At 41.4% G+C, this 14,811-nt stretch overlaps 1 protein-coding gene and 1 pseudogene across 2 annotated transcripts in view; one reads left to right on the top strand and one right to left on the bottom strand.

Moving 5' to 3' along the window:
* Nucleotides 1–14,811, bottom strand: part of RYK (receptor like tyrosine kinase) — a 120,116-nt gene that overhangs the window by 13,894 nt on the left and 91,411 nt on the right. The window lies entirely within an intron of this gene.
* On the top strand, nucleotides 7,392–9,826 carry LOC148778883 (geranylgeranyl transferase type-1 subunit beta pseudogene; annotated as a pseudogene).

Here is a 14,811-nt window from a genome sequence, read left to right as displayed (position 1 = left end):
CTTCACCTACACTGGCAGTGGGGGAACTCTGTCTTAATTATTTTCCTTTAGCAGGTGTCCCATATTTACAGAATTGAAGTTGATAATGTGTGTTTGTGCACAGACATGGGCACGTGCCTTTCTGGGGCATTTATTTTAAGATCACTCACAACCAGCAGTGTAAGTCTTATCCTTGGAGAGCTGCATAGTTGACTATATAAAAGGACCGCAGAGGGCCTCACAGTGTCCTCTCCTACCCTTTATTTCCATGCTGAATCTTCATATTTCTCTTTGTCTCACTCCCACAGACTTCCCTTCAGAGATCCCATCTGCTCCCTCGACTAGAGTTGTTATTTATGAGTAAACGATTTATTAATTGGCCTTTGTGGCCTAAGGTGTCCCTCTTAACTATTAGCTACATTGCATAGACGTCTACTGTGCCTTTGTACCCAGGGCCCACGTTTCTGAAAATGTCAGTGTAATCCTTGCACTGTGAAGATGCAACACAACTGAGGACAACAAGGAGACTGTCTGGTTTGGGGGAAACGTGACTGACTTGCTGCGGGGCACGCTGAGTTCCAGGTACTGATGGTGGGAGCGCAGGTCTGGACTTCTAGAAAGACACAGAAGCGGGGTATTATAAATTGGACATCAGCTTCATGAAAGTGGTGACTGAATAAACAGAGAGCTTATGGTTCTCAGAGGTATAAAGAAGCACACAGAAAGAGAAGAAAGCCAAGAACACAGGGAATCTTTACTTTTAGTTAGTGAGAAAGGAAAGATGAACAGTGAAATAAAGCAGAAAAGTAAGAAGAGAATCCAGAGAATGCTGTGTATCAGAAACCAAGGAAGGAAATAATTTCAAGGAGATTTTAGTCTCTAAACATACCTGCAGTGGTCAGAAAGGATGAAGAAATCATTGGGGGCTTTTAAACAAGCAGGTTTAGTAAATCAATAAAGATAGATATGATTGTCACGGCCCTGTGGGAGATGAGAAAGTGGAGACAATAAGTAGATTACACCTTGAAGAAGTTCAGTTATGAGGAGGAGTGGAAGGATTGTACCTTAATGGGCTGGTAACTGATGCTAAAGCTGAAACTGCAATACTTTGGCCATCTCATGCGAAGAGTTGACTCACTGGAAAAGAGTCTGATGCTGGGCGGGATTGGGGGTGGGAGGAGACATGGACGACAGAGAATGAGATGGCGGATGGTATCACCGACTCGATGGACATGAGTTTGTATGAACTCCGGGAGTTGGTGATGGACAGGGAGGCCTGGCATGCTGTGATTCATGGGGTCACAAAGAGTCGGACACGACTGAGCTACTGAACTGAACTGAACTGAATTGAACTGAAGAGCAAGAGAGGTTTTACTGGTTTTCTTTTATTGAGTTTGTTTGGTTTTTAGGCAAGGAAGCAATAGGGACAGAGAAACTGGACATATGATTACTGGAAGAGACGGCCAAGCAATGATAGGTGAATGGGCCCAGAAGTCCAGGAAAAGGTCTAGTTTGGCATAGGAGGAGGTTATACCTTGTCTGAGATGGGAGTAGAGCAAGAGACAGGAGAGAGAAGATACGGGAAATTCTTAAAGAAGGATCTCTCACTGACCTGTGGGACAACTTCAGGTTGCTGAATATTATTTGTAACTGGGGTCCTCAAAAACATGCAGTGGAGATATGGGGCAGCGGACAATGGACAGAAAGGATGAAGAAATAGCAACTGAAATGTTTCCAAATTTGATTAAAATTATAAAGCAATAGATCTAAGAGCTCAACAAACCTCAGACACTATAAGCATGAAGAAATTTACGGAATAAAATGAAATTGTTCAAAACTACTGACAAAGAGAAAATCTTAAAAGTTGCCAGAAAAAAAGAATGTTAATATACAGAGGAACCAGGAAACTTTCTCACTGGAAGCCATTCAAGGGGGAAGACAGTGAAGCAACATCTTTAAACATCCTCAACACCTACTGTATGAGAAGTACCCAGGTAAAATATCTTTCAAAAAATGAAGGGGAAATAAAGACTTTTCCACAAATAAAAAAGCTGAAAGAATTGATCACAAGCACATACACACGACAAGAAATGGTAAAGGAAGTCTGATAGGAACCAATAATGTCAAATGGAAATATGGCTCTAACAGAGAAACAAAGAGTACCAGACATGGTAACTGCATGGGTAAATATGCACAACCTTCTGTTTTTCATTGCTTAAAACCTTTAAAAAGATCATTGAACATATTCCCATGCCTTTTTTTGCAGTAATTGATAAAACAGAAAATCAGTAAGGATACAGATTTGAAAGACAGTATCAACCATCTTGAACTAACTAACAATTATAGAACATTCCATCCAACAACAACAGAATGTGTATTTTCAGGTCCACATGGAATATTTACTACTAAGGTGGACCATATTCTTGACCATGATGAAGTCAATACATTTAAAGGATTTAATTCATGCAAAGCAGGGTTTTTCCAGTGGTCATGTATGCATGTGAGAGTTGGACTGTGAAGAAAGCTGATTGCTGAAGAATTGATGCTTTGGAACTGTGGTGCTGGAGAGGACTCTTGAGAGTCCCTTGGACTGTAAGGAGATCCAACCAGTCCATCCTAAAGGAGATCAGTCCTGGGTGTTCATTGGAAGGACTGATGTTGAAGCTGAAACTCCAATATTTTGGCCACCTCATGCGACGAGTTGACTCACTGGAAAAGACTCTGATGCTGGGAGGGATTGGGGGCAGGAGGAGAAGGGGACGACAGAGAATGGGATGGCTGGATGGCATCACCGACTCTGTGGACATGAGTTTGAGTGAACTCCGGGAGTTGGTGATGGACAGGGAGGCCTGGCGTGCTGTGATTCATGGGGTCGCGAAGAGTCGGACACGACTGAGCAACTGAACTGAACTGAACTGAAGTAGGTGAAAGGAAATAATGAAGATCAGATGGAAGTCAATGAAATATGAAACAGAAAAATTAGTGAAAACAATTCTTAACTGAGACTATCATTAATGATAAATCTTTTTCCAGATTAAAGGAAATAAATGCTATAAATTAACAACATAATGAACGAGAAAGGTGATATCATTAAAGGTTCTTACAGGTATTAAGTAGTAAGAGAAAATTATGAACAATTTTTTCTCAATAAGTTTAGATACTCAGTGAAATGGACAAATTCTCTTGAAGATAAGAATTCTCAAAACTCAGTTAAGAAGTAGATAATCCGAATGTTGTTCAGCTGCCAAGTCATGTCCGACTCTTCATGACCCCATAAATTGCAGCACGCCAGGCTTCCTTATCCCTCACCATCTCCTGGAGTTTGCCCAAGTTCATGTTCATTGCATTGGTGATGCTATCCAGCCATCTCACACACTGTCGCCCTTTTGTCCTTCTGCCTTCAATCTTTCCCAGCATCAGGGTCTTTTCCAATGAGTCAGCTCTTCACATCAGGTGGCCAAAGTATTGGAGCTTCAGCTCAGCATCAGTCCTGCTAATGAATATCCGGGGCTTATTTCCTTTAGGATTGACTGGTTTGATCTCCTTGCAGTTCAAGGGACTCTCAAGAGTCTTCTCCTGCACCACAGTTTGAAAGAATTAATTCTTCGGTGCTGAGCCTTCTTTATGGTCCAGCTCTCACAACTGTACGTGACTACTGCAAAGACCAGAGCCTTGACTATATGGATGTTGTCGGCAAAGTGATGTTTTTGCTTTTTAACATGCTGTCTAGGCGTGTTATAGCTTTCCTGCCAAGAATCAGTCATCATCTAATTTCATGACTGCAGTCACCATATGCGGGAGACCTGGATTTGATCCCTGGGTTGAGAAGATCCCCTGAAGAAGGAAATAGCAACCCACTCCAGTATTCTTGCCTGGAAAATCCTATGGACGGAGGAACCTGGCAGGCTACAGTCCATGGGGTCGCAAAGAGTCAGACACGACTGAACAACCGAACTTCACTTCAGTCACCATATGCAGTGATTTTAAAGCCCAAGAAGAGGAAATCTGTCACTGCTTCTGCCTTTTCCCCCTTCTATTTTCCATGAAGAGATGGGACCAGATGCCATGATCTTAGATTTTTAATATTGAGGTTTAAGCCAGCTCTTTCACTCTCCTCTTTCACTTTCATCAGGAGGCTCTTCAGATCCTCTTTGCTTTCTACCATTAGAATCAGTATATCTGAGGTTGTTGGTATTTCTCCTGACAAACTTGATTCCAGCTTGTAACTCATCCAGTCTGGCATTTCTCATGATGTGCTCCGTGTACAAGTTAAATAAACAGGGCGACGATAAACAGCCTTGTACTTCTTTCTCAATCCTGAACCAGTTGTTCCATACAAGGTTCTAACTGTTGCTTCTTGTCCGGCATACAGGTTTCTCAGGAGAAAGGAAAGATGATCTGGTATTCCCATCTCTTTAAGAGTTTTCTACAGTTTGCTATGAGCCACACAGTCAAAAGGCTTTTAGCATAGTCGATGAAACAAGAGGTAGATGTTATTCAGGAATTCCCTTGCTTTCTCTATGATTCAGCCAATGTAGGCAATCTTGACATCTGGTTCCTCTGCCTTATCTAAACCCAACCTGGACATCTGGAAGTTCTCAGTTCACATAATGTTGAAGCCTAGCATGCAGTATTTTGAGCATAACCTTACTAGCATGGGAGATGAGTGAAACTGTCCAGAGGTTTAAACATTCTTTAGTACTGCCCTTCTTGGGAACTGGGATGAGGATTGACCTTTTCAGTCCTGTGGCCACTACTGGGTTTTCCAAATTTGGAAAGCCTTCCAAAGGAGGCTTTACAAACAGCTGAAGAAAGGAGAGAATTGAAAACAAGGGAGAAGGAGTAAGGTATACACAGCTAAATGCAGAGTTCCAGAGAACAGCAAGGAGAGACAAGAAGGCCTTCTTCAGTGAACAATGCAAAGAAATAGAGGAAAACAACAGATCTCTTCAAGAAAACTGGAAATATCAAAGGGACATTTCATCCAAAGATGGACACAATAAAGGACAGCAACAGTAAAGACCTAACAGAAGCAGAAGAGATCAAGAAGAGATGGAAAGAATACACAGAAGTACTGTACAAAGAAGATCAATATGCCAGCAGATTTGGAAAACTCAGCAGTGACAACCGGAACAGCTCAGTTTTCACTACAATCTCAAAGCCAGCAGATTTGGAAAACTCAGCAGTGACAACCTGGAATAGCTCAGTTTTCACTCCAATCTCAATAAAGGACAGTGTCAAAGAAAGTTCAAACTTCCACATTATAGGGCTCATTTCACAGGCTAGCAAGGTAACGCCCAAAATCATTCAAGCCAGGCTTCATCAGTACATGAACTGAGACCTTCCAGATGTACAAGCTGGATTTAGAAAAGGTAGAGGAACCAGAAATCAAATTGCTAACATCTGTAGGATCACAGAAAAAACAAGGGAATTCCAGAAAAATATCTACTTGTGTTTCACTGACTATGCTAACAACTTTGTGTGGATCACAAAGAACTGTGGAAAATTCTAAACAGATGGGAATACCAGATCACCTTACCTGCCTCCTGAGAAACCTGTATGCAAGTCAAGAAGCAACAGTTAGAACCAGACATGGAACAACAGACTGGTTCCAAGTTGGGAAAGGAGTACATCAAGGCTATATACTGTCACCCTGCTTATTTGACTTATATGTAGAAAATATCATGAGAAATGCTAGGCTAGATGAATCACAAGTTGGAATCAAGACTGCCAGGAGAAATATCAATAACCTCAGATATGCTGGGCTTCCCTGGTGGCTCAGATGGTAAAGAGGAAAGAATTCACCTGTGATGTGGGAGACCTGGGTTCCATCCCTGGGTTGGGAAGGTCCCCTGGAGAAGGGAATGGCTACCAACTCCAGTATTCTGGCCTGGAGAATTCCACGGACAGAGGAGACAGGCAGGCTACAGTCCATGGGGTCACACATGACTGAGCAACTTTCACCTTCACCTTCAGATATGCAGATGACATCACCCTAATGGCAGAAAGTGAAGAGGAACTAAAGAGCCTCTGGATAGGGTGGAAAAGATGGCTTAAAATTCAACATTCAAAAAATTAAGATCATGGCCTCTGGTCGCATCATTTCATGGCAAATAGATGGGGTAAAAATAGAAACAATGACAAACTTTACTTTCTTGGGCTCCAAATCACTGTGGATGGTGACTGCAGCCAAGAAATTAAAAGATGCTTGCTCCTGGGAAGAAAAAGTACAACAAACCTAAACAGCATATTTAAAAACAGAGATGTCATTTTGCCAAGAAAGGTGCATATAGTCAAAGCTATGGTTTTTCTAGTAGTCATGTACAGATGTGAGAGTTGGACCATTAAAAAGGCTGAGTGCTGAAGAACTGATGCTTTCAAACCGTGGTGCTAGAGAAGACTCTTGAGAGTCCCTTGGACAGCAACGAAATCAAACCAGTCAATCCTAAAAAAGATCAACCCTGAATATTCATTGGAAGGACTGATGCTGAAGCTGAAACTTCAATACTATGGCCACCTGATGCAAAGAGCGGACTCACTGGCAAAGACCTTGATGCTGGGGAAGACTTAGGGCAGCAGGAGAACAGGGTTACAGAAAATGAGATGACTGGATGGCATCATTGACTCAATGGACACAAGTCTGCGCAAACTGTGGGAGACAGAGAAGAACAGGGAAGCCTGGTGTGCTGCAATTCATGGGGTTACAAAGAGTGGGACACAACTGGGGGACTGAACAACAAGAGAAGAAGGTAAGGGACAGGAAGTTCTGGAAACCACGGGGAAGGAGTCTGGATCTCTCTTTACCAGTTCCTTTAAGAGTTCACTCTGAAGATCAAAACATCATGAAGTAACATTCGGGAAGCAGAGGCTTGAGTTAACTCAATTTTCATTGACATCAACTAAACAATTTTCACAAATTTCCAAAACTAACACTATGCTGTATTCAAGGTACAGGTTTTATTAATATATACCCCTTTTTGAATATCCAATTTTTGAAGCTATTAATATTCTACCAAGTTTAATTTTTCAGACACATATTTTCGACCCCTTTCCAACTAACCATAGCTAAAACATATATCTATAGAACTGCTGCTGCTGCTGCTGCTAAGTCACTTCAGTCGTGTCCGACTCTGTGTGACCCCATAGACAGAAGCCCACCAGGCTCCCCCGTCCCTGGGATTCTCCAGGCAAGAACACTGGAGTGGGTTGCCATTTCCTTCTCCAATGTGTGAAAGTGAAAAGTGAAAGTGAAGTCGCTCAGTCGTGTCCGACCCTTAGCGACCCCACGGACTGCAGCCCACCAGGCTCCTCCATCCATGGGATTTTCCAGGCAAGAGTACTGGAGTGGCTTGCCAGTGCCTTCTCCGATCTATAGAACTACGTTACTTTAAAAAAGCTTTACTGGCAGCATCATGGCAGCCACGGAGGATGAGCAGCTGGACCTCCTATGGGACCAACACATGCAGTTCTTCCAGCGCTGCCTGCAGGAGGTAACTGGTGGCTGCAGTGAGTGTGCGACATAGGCTGGTCCTGTGGAAAGGCGCTGTGGAGCCAGGCAGTACCCTCAGGGGGGCTTCACAGCCTCCCACCTGGCACTGTCTCCACTCCCTGCCAGTCTGTGGTCACCCACGCTCCCATGAGCTAAGGTGCAAAGGCTGGGGTGAGCAACTGACTATTGCATTTTTCGCGCTCTCCATGCTTGAAACGTTGGGACTCCTCGGATGTGGTGAACAGGGATTATATAATTGACTGAATTTACTCCCTGCAGGTCTTTTGCACAGAACACAGATCAAATCTAAATCACTGTGGTTTCTGAGGCTCTTCATACCTGGGTATTCATTCACTCCATTAAAGAATCCTTGAACAGTTCACACTTATGATAGTGGCCACACAGCAATGACCTACATTGACCTTTCATTCCTAGTTATTCTTGGAGATTGACTTAAGTCAAGTAAATAAAGACACTTGCTTAGCAGGTTAGAGAACCCTTCAGCTAAAAGATGAAAGTTTTTGTGCACACCTGAAGGCAGTAAAAATGACATGTAATTTGTATACCCAGGCTTCGACAATATGTGAACCGAGAACTTCCAGGTGTTCAAGCTGGATTTAGAAAAGGCAGAGGAACCAGAGATCAAATTGCCAACATCTGTTGAATCACAGAAAAAGCAAGAGAGTTCCAGAAAAACATCTACATTGGTTTCATTGACTACACCAAAGCCTTGACTGTGTGGATCACCACAAACTGTGGAAAATTATTATAAAGAAGGGAATACCAGACCACTTTACCTGCCTCCTGAGAAATCTGTATGCAGGTCAAGAAGCAACAGTTAGAACCAGACATGGAACGATGGACTGGTTCAAAACTGTGAAAGGAATACATCAAGGCTGAATATTGTCGTCCTGCTTATTTAATTTATATGCAGAGTACACCATGCAAAATGCCAGATTGGATGAAGCAGAAGCTGGAATGAAGATTGCAGGAAGAAATATCAATAACCTCAGATATGCAGATGATGCCGTGCTAATGGCAGAAAGTGAAGAGGAACTAAAAAGCCTCTTGATGAAAGTGAAAAAGGAGAGTGAAAAAGCTAGCTTAAAACACATTGAAAAAACTAAAATCATGGTTTCTGGTCCCATCACTTCATGGCAAGTAGATGGGGAAACAATGGAAACAGTGACAGACTTTATTTTCTTGGGCCCCAAAATCACTGCAGATGGTGACTGCAGCCATGAAATTAAAAGACACTTGCTCTTTGGAAGAAAAGGTATGACAAACCTAGACAGTATATTGAAAAGCAGAGACATTTCTTTGCTGACAAAGTTCTGTATAGTCAAAGGTATGGGTTTTCCAGTAGTTATGTACAGATGTGAGAACTGGACTATAAAGAAAGTTGAGTACTGAAGCATTGATACTTTTGGACTGTGATGTTGGAGAAAGCTCTTGCAAGTCTCTTGGACTGCAAGGAGATCAAACCAGTCAATCCTAAAAGAAATCAAAACTTAATATTCATGGGAAGAACTGATGCTGAAGCTGAAGCTCCATTACTTTGGCTACCTGATACGAAGAACTGACTCACTGGGAAAGACTTTGATACTGGGAAAGATTGAAGGCAGGAGAAGAAGGAGACAACAGCGGATGAGATGGTTGGATGGCATCACTGACTCGATGGACATAGAGTTTGAGCAAAGTCCAGGAGATGGTGATGGACAGGGAGGCCTGATGTGTTGTAGTCCACGGGGTCGCAAACTGTCAGACACAACTGAGTGACTGAACTTAACTGTGCTTCTTGTATTTGCCATATACTCAACAACTGGTCTGGCATAGATATGAAAAAAGCCATCAACTATACTGGAAGTATGTCCTATGCAATGAGTTCGCACAGGGAGCCAGACTTAAATCTCATGGAGGGTCAACTTTTTGTGGCATTGCATCACTGTGCCTGATGGGTAAACTAGGAGCTTTTCCAGAAACAACACTGAACAGGATGAAGAGGTGGTGTATAATGAGACAACAAAATGAATAAGCCAAAAGATACCTATTTTTTTTTTTTTTTTGGTGGGAGCAACTCTAAATTTCCAATATACTAACTTCAAGGTAAACAAAAATTACATCTCATCAACTAAAGATCGACTCATAGGGGGATTTGTCAAATGGCCAGATAGTCATTTAGATGCTTTGCATGTACACTTGTGGCCTGTCACTAATGGAGGAAGGTGGCATTCATAAAGTTCATCCTGGTCTGAATGTAAGCACACGGACTTCTGAGCACCTTTGAGATCTCCATCAGAGCTAGAAAACCAAGGACTGTCTGAACAGTGCTCAAAGAATGTACACATCTCCACATGACTAACTTCGATTGGGGAACAGCGCTCAGAGAATATACACATCTCCACATGACTAACTTCGATTGGGGAACAGCGCTCAGAGAATATACACATCTCCACATGACTAACTTCGATTGGGGAACAGCGCTCAGAGAATGTACACATCTCCACATGACTAACTTCGATTGGGGAACAGCGCTCAGAGAGTGTACACATCTCCACATGACTAACTTCGATTGGGGAACAGCGCTCAGAGTGTACACATCTCCACATGACTAACTTCGATTGGGGAACAGCGCTCAGAGAATGAACACATCTCCACATGACTAACTTCAATTGGGGAACAGCGCTCAGAGAATGTACACATCTCCACATGACTAACTTTGATTAGGAAACAGTGCTCAGAGAATGTATACATCTCTACATGACTAACTTCGATTGGGAGGGTGGGAAGGATCTGTAGCATAACTGTAGCTCAAGGCTAAAAGCCATGCATAACCAAGTGTAGGGCTTCCCTGGTGGCTCAGTGGTAAGTAATCCACCTGCCATTGCAGGAGATGCACTTTCAATTCCCGGGTTGGGCAGATCCGTTGGAAAAGGAAACGATAACCCACTCCAGTATTCTTGCCTGGGAAATCCCATGGACAGAGAAGCCTGGTTGGCAACAGTCCAAAGGGTCGCAGAAGAGTTGGAAATGACTTAGCAACTAAATAACAACAACATAACCAAGTGTGCTCTTTTTTAAAGAAGTAGAGTCTCACAACAGAATCTTGTGCTGATGTCACTCTGGAATATGGTCTTGAGCCAGTAACCCCTATACTAGGTTCAAGAAAATCTCCATTCAAGTTTGAACCACAGTGGACTCTGCTGTGGTTCCTAAATGTTTATACTGTATCTCTAAGTTCTGTGAGGCAAATTAACTATATGTACTGCAGGTTATCTTTTAAAAAAAATTCTTCAGTACAAAACTGTATCATATTATAAAATGTACACAAATCTTCAAAAGAAGTTAACAGTTTACACAGCATTGATAAACTTCAGATGAATACTTAGTGATCATTTAAAAAGCTTGACTGCTGTCAAGAACACTGATTTAATGAACAAAGAGCTGGGATTGTTCTTTGAAAATGGATAATTCTGTAATTTTTAAAACGAAGAATGACTTATTTTGTCTTATTCTTAAGTAAAACGTGCCAATTAAACTTTTGTGGCCTATACAAATGAAACTAACTTCACAGCAAGAATAAACAGCTTAAGTAATACAATAATTTTCTAAAGGGAGATTTTAGTGCTGTGTGGTTCACTATTTTAGATGCTGCTGGAGTAAATAACAGTTATATTTGATTATAATTGCAAATCATTAGTTGCTTTTTTTTCCTTTCTGCAGAGAAAACAGTCTTATCAGGAAGGAAGGACATTTAGGGGTTTTGTTTCTTTTACTGAGATAAATGATACTCTAAATTATACTTTTATAACTGACTTACTTTTAGTCATTTTTTTTTTTTTAGTTTGTTGCCCCTTTCGGTTAACTGCTTTAATTTCAAATTGATGGTTCTTTAATTTTTTCTAATTAAATAAGTAAACATTTAAGTAAGAAAAAAAAATAACACCACTCAAGTAAATTTAATGGTAAAGCTCCATACACAATCATTCATATATTTATATTTTCAGGTAAGCTGGAAGGAAATGTAGTAATTAGGGGTTAAGGACTGGGGATTTGCTTTGCTTTGCTTTTCTTCATTCTGTGACCTACCTGAATTGTAAGGAAGTTAGTATAAAACTTACTTTTATTAGTAATCAGTTTATCGATAAATCACATCCATCACTATTAAAACAAAAGAAAAAATAAAATAAAAAAGCTTTACTGGATGCACACTGGTGGCATGTTAAACAGAGAGAGGCAAAGGACAGAGGCAGGGATCTGATTAATAAATTTATACAAGTGAGCTTTAAAGGGGTCTTTTTAATAACTCTTCAGTGTAAACTATCACCTAAAAATCTTAATAATCCTTATATTTAGGCCACAATATTTTATATTGTGGCAATATTATTCTACTACAGTTTAAAAAAATGTCCTCAAGTATACAATGACTGTATATAAAATGCATTGACAAAAAATATGCACTGACTTCAACAGATGTCAAATTTAGTACATGTTGTTAATTCAACTTCAAAAATCAGCAATCTTTGGGCACAGAGTGTCACACATGACTGAAAAGAGACCAATTCTACCATAAATCTGTCCTCAGATCTAATATTGGATGCCTACCAAGCCATCACATATATCTGCTATATACGGTACTTTCCTCCATGGTATCAGATGCTTTGACATTGCTCCATCAGAACAATAAGGCCATTTGAAGGGAATATTAAATAGAATGATAAGGACAAGGCAGGAAAGGAAAGAGATGTTCACAAGATCTCTTAAGGAAAATATCTATTCTCAGCTCAGTTCAGTTCAGTTGCTCAGTCGTGTCCGACTCTTTGTGACCCCATGAACCACAGCATGCCAGGCCTCCCTGTCCAACACCTACTCCCGGAGCCCACACAAATTCATGTCCATTAGTCGGTGATGCCATCCAACCATCTCATCCTCTGTTGCCTCCTTCTTCTCCTGCCCTCAATTGTTTCCAGCATTAGGGTCTTTTCAAATGAGTCAGCACTTCACATCAGGTGGCCAAAGCATTGGAGTTTCAGCTTTAGCATCAGTCCTTCCAATGAACACCCAGGATTGATCTCCTCTAGAATGGACTGGTTGGATCTCCTTGCAGGCCAAGGGACTCTCAAGAGTCTTCTCCAACACCACAGTTCAAAAGCATCAATTATCCGGTGCTCAGCTTTCTTCACAGTCCAACTCTCACATCCATACATGACCACTGGAAAAAACATAGCCTTGACTAGACGGACCTTTGTCGGCAAATAATGTCTCTGCTTTTTAATATGCTATCCAGGTTGGTCATAACTTTCCTTCCGAGGAGTAAGCGTCTTTTAATTTCATGACTGCAGTCACCATCTGCAGTGATTCTGGAGCCCCCCAAAATAAAGTCTCTCACTGTTTCCCCATCTATTTGCCATGAAGTGATGGGACCAGATGCCATAATCTTAGTTTTCTGAATGCTGAGCTTTAAGCCAACTTCTTCACTCTGCTCTTTCACTTTCATCAAGAAGCTTTTTAGTTCCTCTTCACTTTCTGCCATAAGGGTGGTGTCATCTGCGTATCTGAGGTTATTGATATTTCTCCCAGCAATGTTAATTCCAGCCTGTGCTTCCTCCAGCCCAGAGTTTCTCAGGATGTACTCTGCATATAAGTTAAATAAGCAGGGTGACAATATACAGCCTGACGTACTCCTCTTCCTATTTGGAACCAGCCTGTTGTTCCATGTCTGGTTCTAACTGTTGCTTCCTGACCTGCATACAGGTTTTTCAAAAGGCAGGTCAGGTGGTCCAGCATTCCCATCTCTTTCAGAATTTTCCAGTTTGTTGTGATCCACACAGTCAAAGACTGCCATAGTCAATAAAGCAGAAATAGATGTTTTTCTGGAACTCTCTCGCTTTTTCAATGATCCAGCAGATGTTGGCAATTTGATCTCTGGTTCCTCTGCCTTTTCTAAAACCAGCTTGAACATCTGGAAGTTCACGGTTCACGTACTGCTGAAGCCTGGCTTGGAGAATTTTGAGCATGACTTTCCTAGCGTGGGAGATGAGTGCAATTGTGCGGTAGTTTGAGCATTCTTTGGCATTCCCTTTCTTTGGGATTGGAATGAAGACTGACCTTTTCCAGTCCTGCGGCCACTGCTGAGTTTTCCAAATTTGCTGGCATATTAAGTGCAGCACTTTCACAGCATAATCTTTTAGGATTTGAAATAGCTCAATTGGAATTCCATCACCTCCACTAGCTTTGTTTGTAGTAATACTTCCTAAGGCCCATCTGACTTCACATTCCAGGACGTCTGGCTCTAGGTGAGTGATCACACCATCGTGATTAACTGGGTCATGAAGATCTTTTCTGCACAGTTCTTCTCTGTATTCTTGCCACCTCTTCTTAATATCTTCTGCTTCTGTTAGGTCCATACCATTTCTGTCCTTTATTGAGCCCATCTTTGCATGAAATTTTCCCTTGATATCTCTAATTTTCTTGAAGAGAGCTCTAGTCTTTCCCATTTTATTGTTTTCTTCTATTTCTTTGCATTGATCGCTGAGGAAGGCTTTATCTCTCCTTGGTATTCTTTGGAACTCTGCATTCAAATGGATATACCTTTCCTTTTCTCCTTTGCTTTTCACTTCTCTTCTTTTCACAGCTATTTGTATGGCCTCCTCAGACAGCCATTTTGCTTTTTTGCATTTCTTTTTCCGGGGGATGGTTTTTATCCCTGCCTCCTATGCAATGTCACGAACCTCTGTCCATAGTTCATCAGGCACTCTGTCTATCAGATCTAGTCCTTTAAATTTATTTGTCACATCCACTGTATAATCATAAGGGATTTGATTTAGGTCATATCTGAATGGTTTAGTAGAGAAATAACTTAATGGATTTAGTGGAGAAATCCACTGAATGGATCACTGGAGAAATAACTTAAGAAAGAATGAAGGGATGGTACCAAAGCAAAAACAACACCCGACTGTGGATGTGACTGGTTATAGAAGCAAGGTCTGATGCTGTAAAGAGCCATATTGCATAGGAACCTGGAATGTTAGGTCCATGAATTAAGGCAAATTGGAAGTGGTCAAACAGGAGATGGCAAGAGTGAATGTCAACATTCTAGGAATCAGTGAACTAAAATGGACTGGAATGGGTGAATTTAACTCAGATGACCATTTTATCTACTACTGTGGGCAGGAATCCCTTAGAAGAAATGGATGCAATCTCAAAAACAACAGAATGATCTCTGGTCATTTCCAAGGCAAACTATTCAATATTACAGTAATCCAAGCCTATGCCCCAACTAGTAACGCTGAAGAAGCCGAAGTTGAACGGTTCTATGAAGACCTACAAGATCTTTTAGAACT

Source organism: Moschus berezovskii, chromosome 1 (genome assembly GCF_049115385.1).
Source record: "Moschus berezovskii isolate FMDL1 chromosome 1, NW_MosBer_1.0, whole genome shotgun sequence".
Lineage (NCBI taxonomy): Eukaryota > Metazoa > Chordata > Mammalia > Artiodactyla > Moschidae > Moschus > Moschus berezovskii.
Note: the sequence above shows the minus strand (reverse complement) of the source record. Positions and strands in the feature narration are given on the sequence as shown.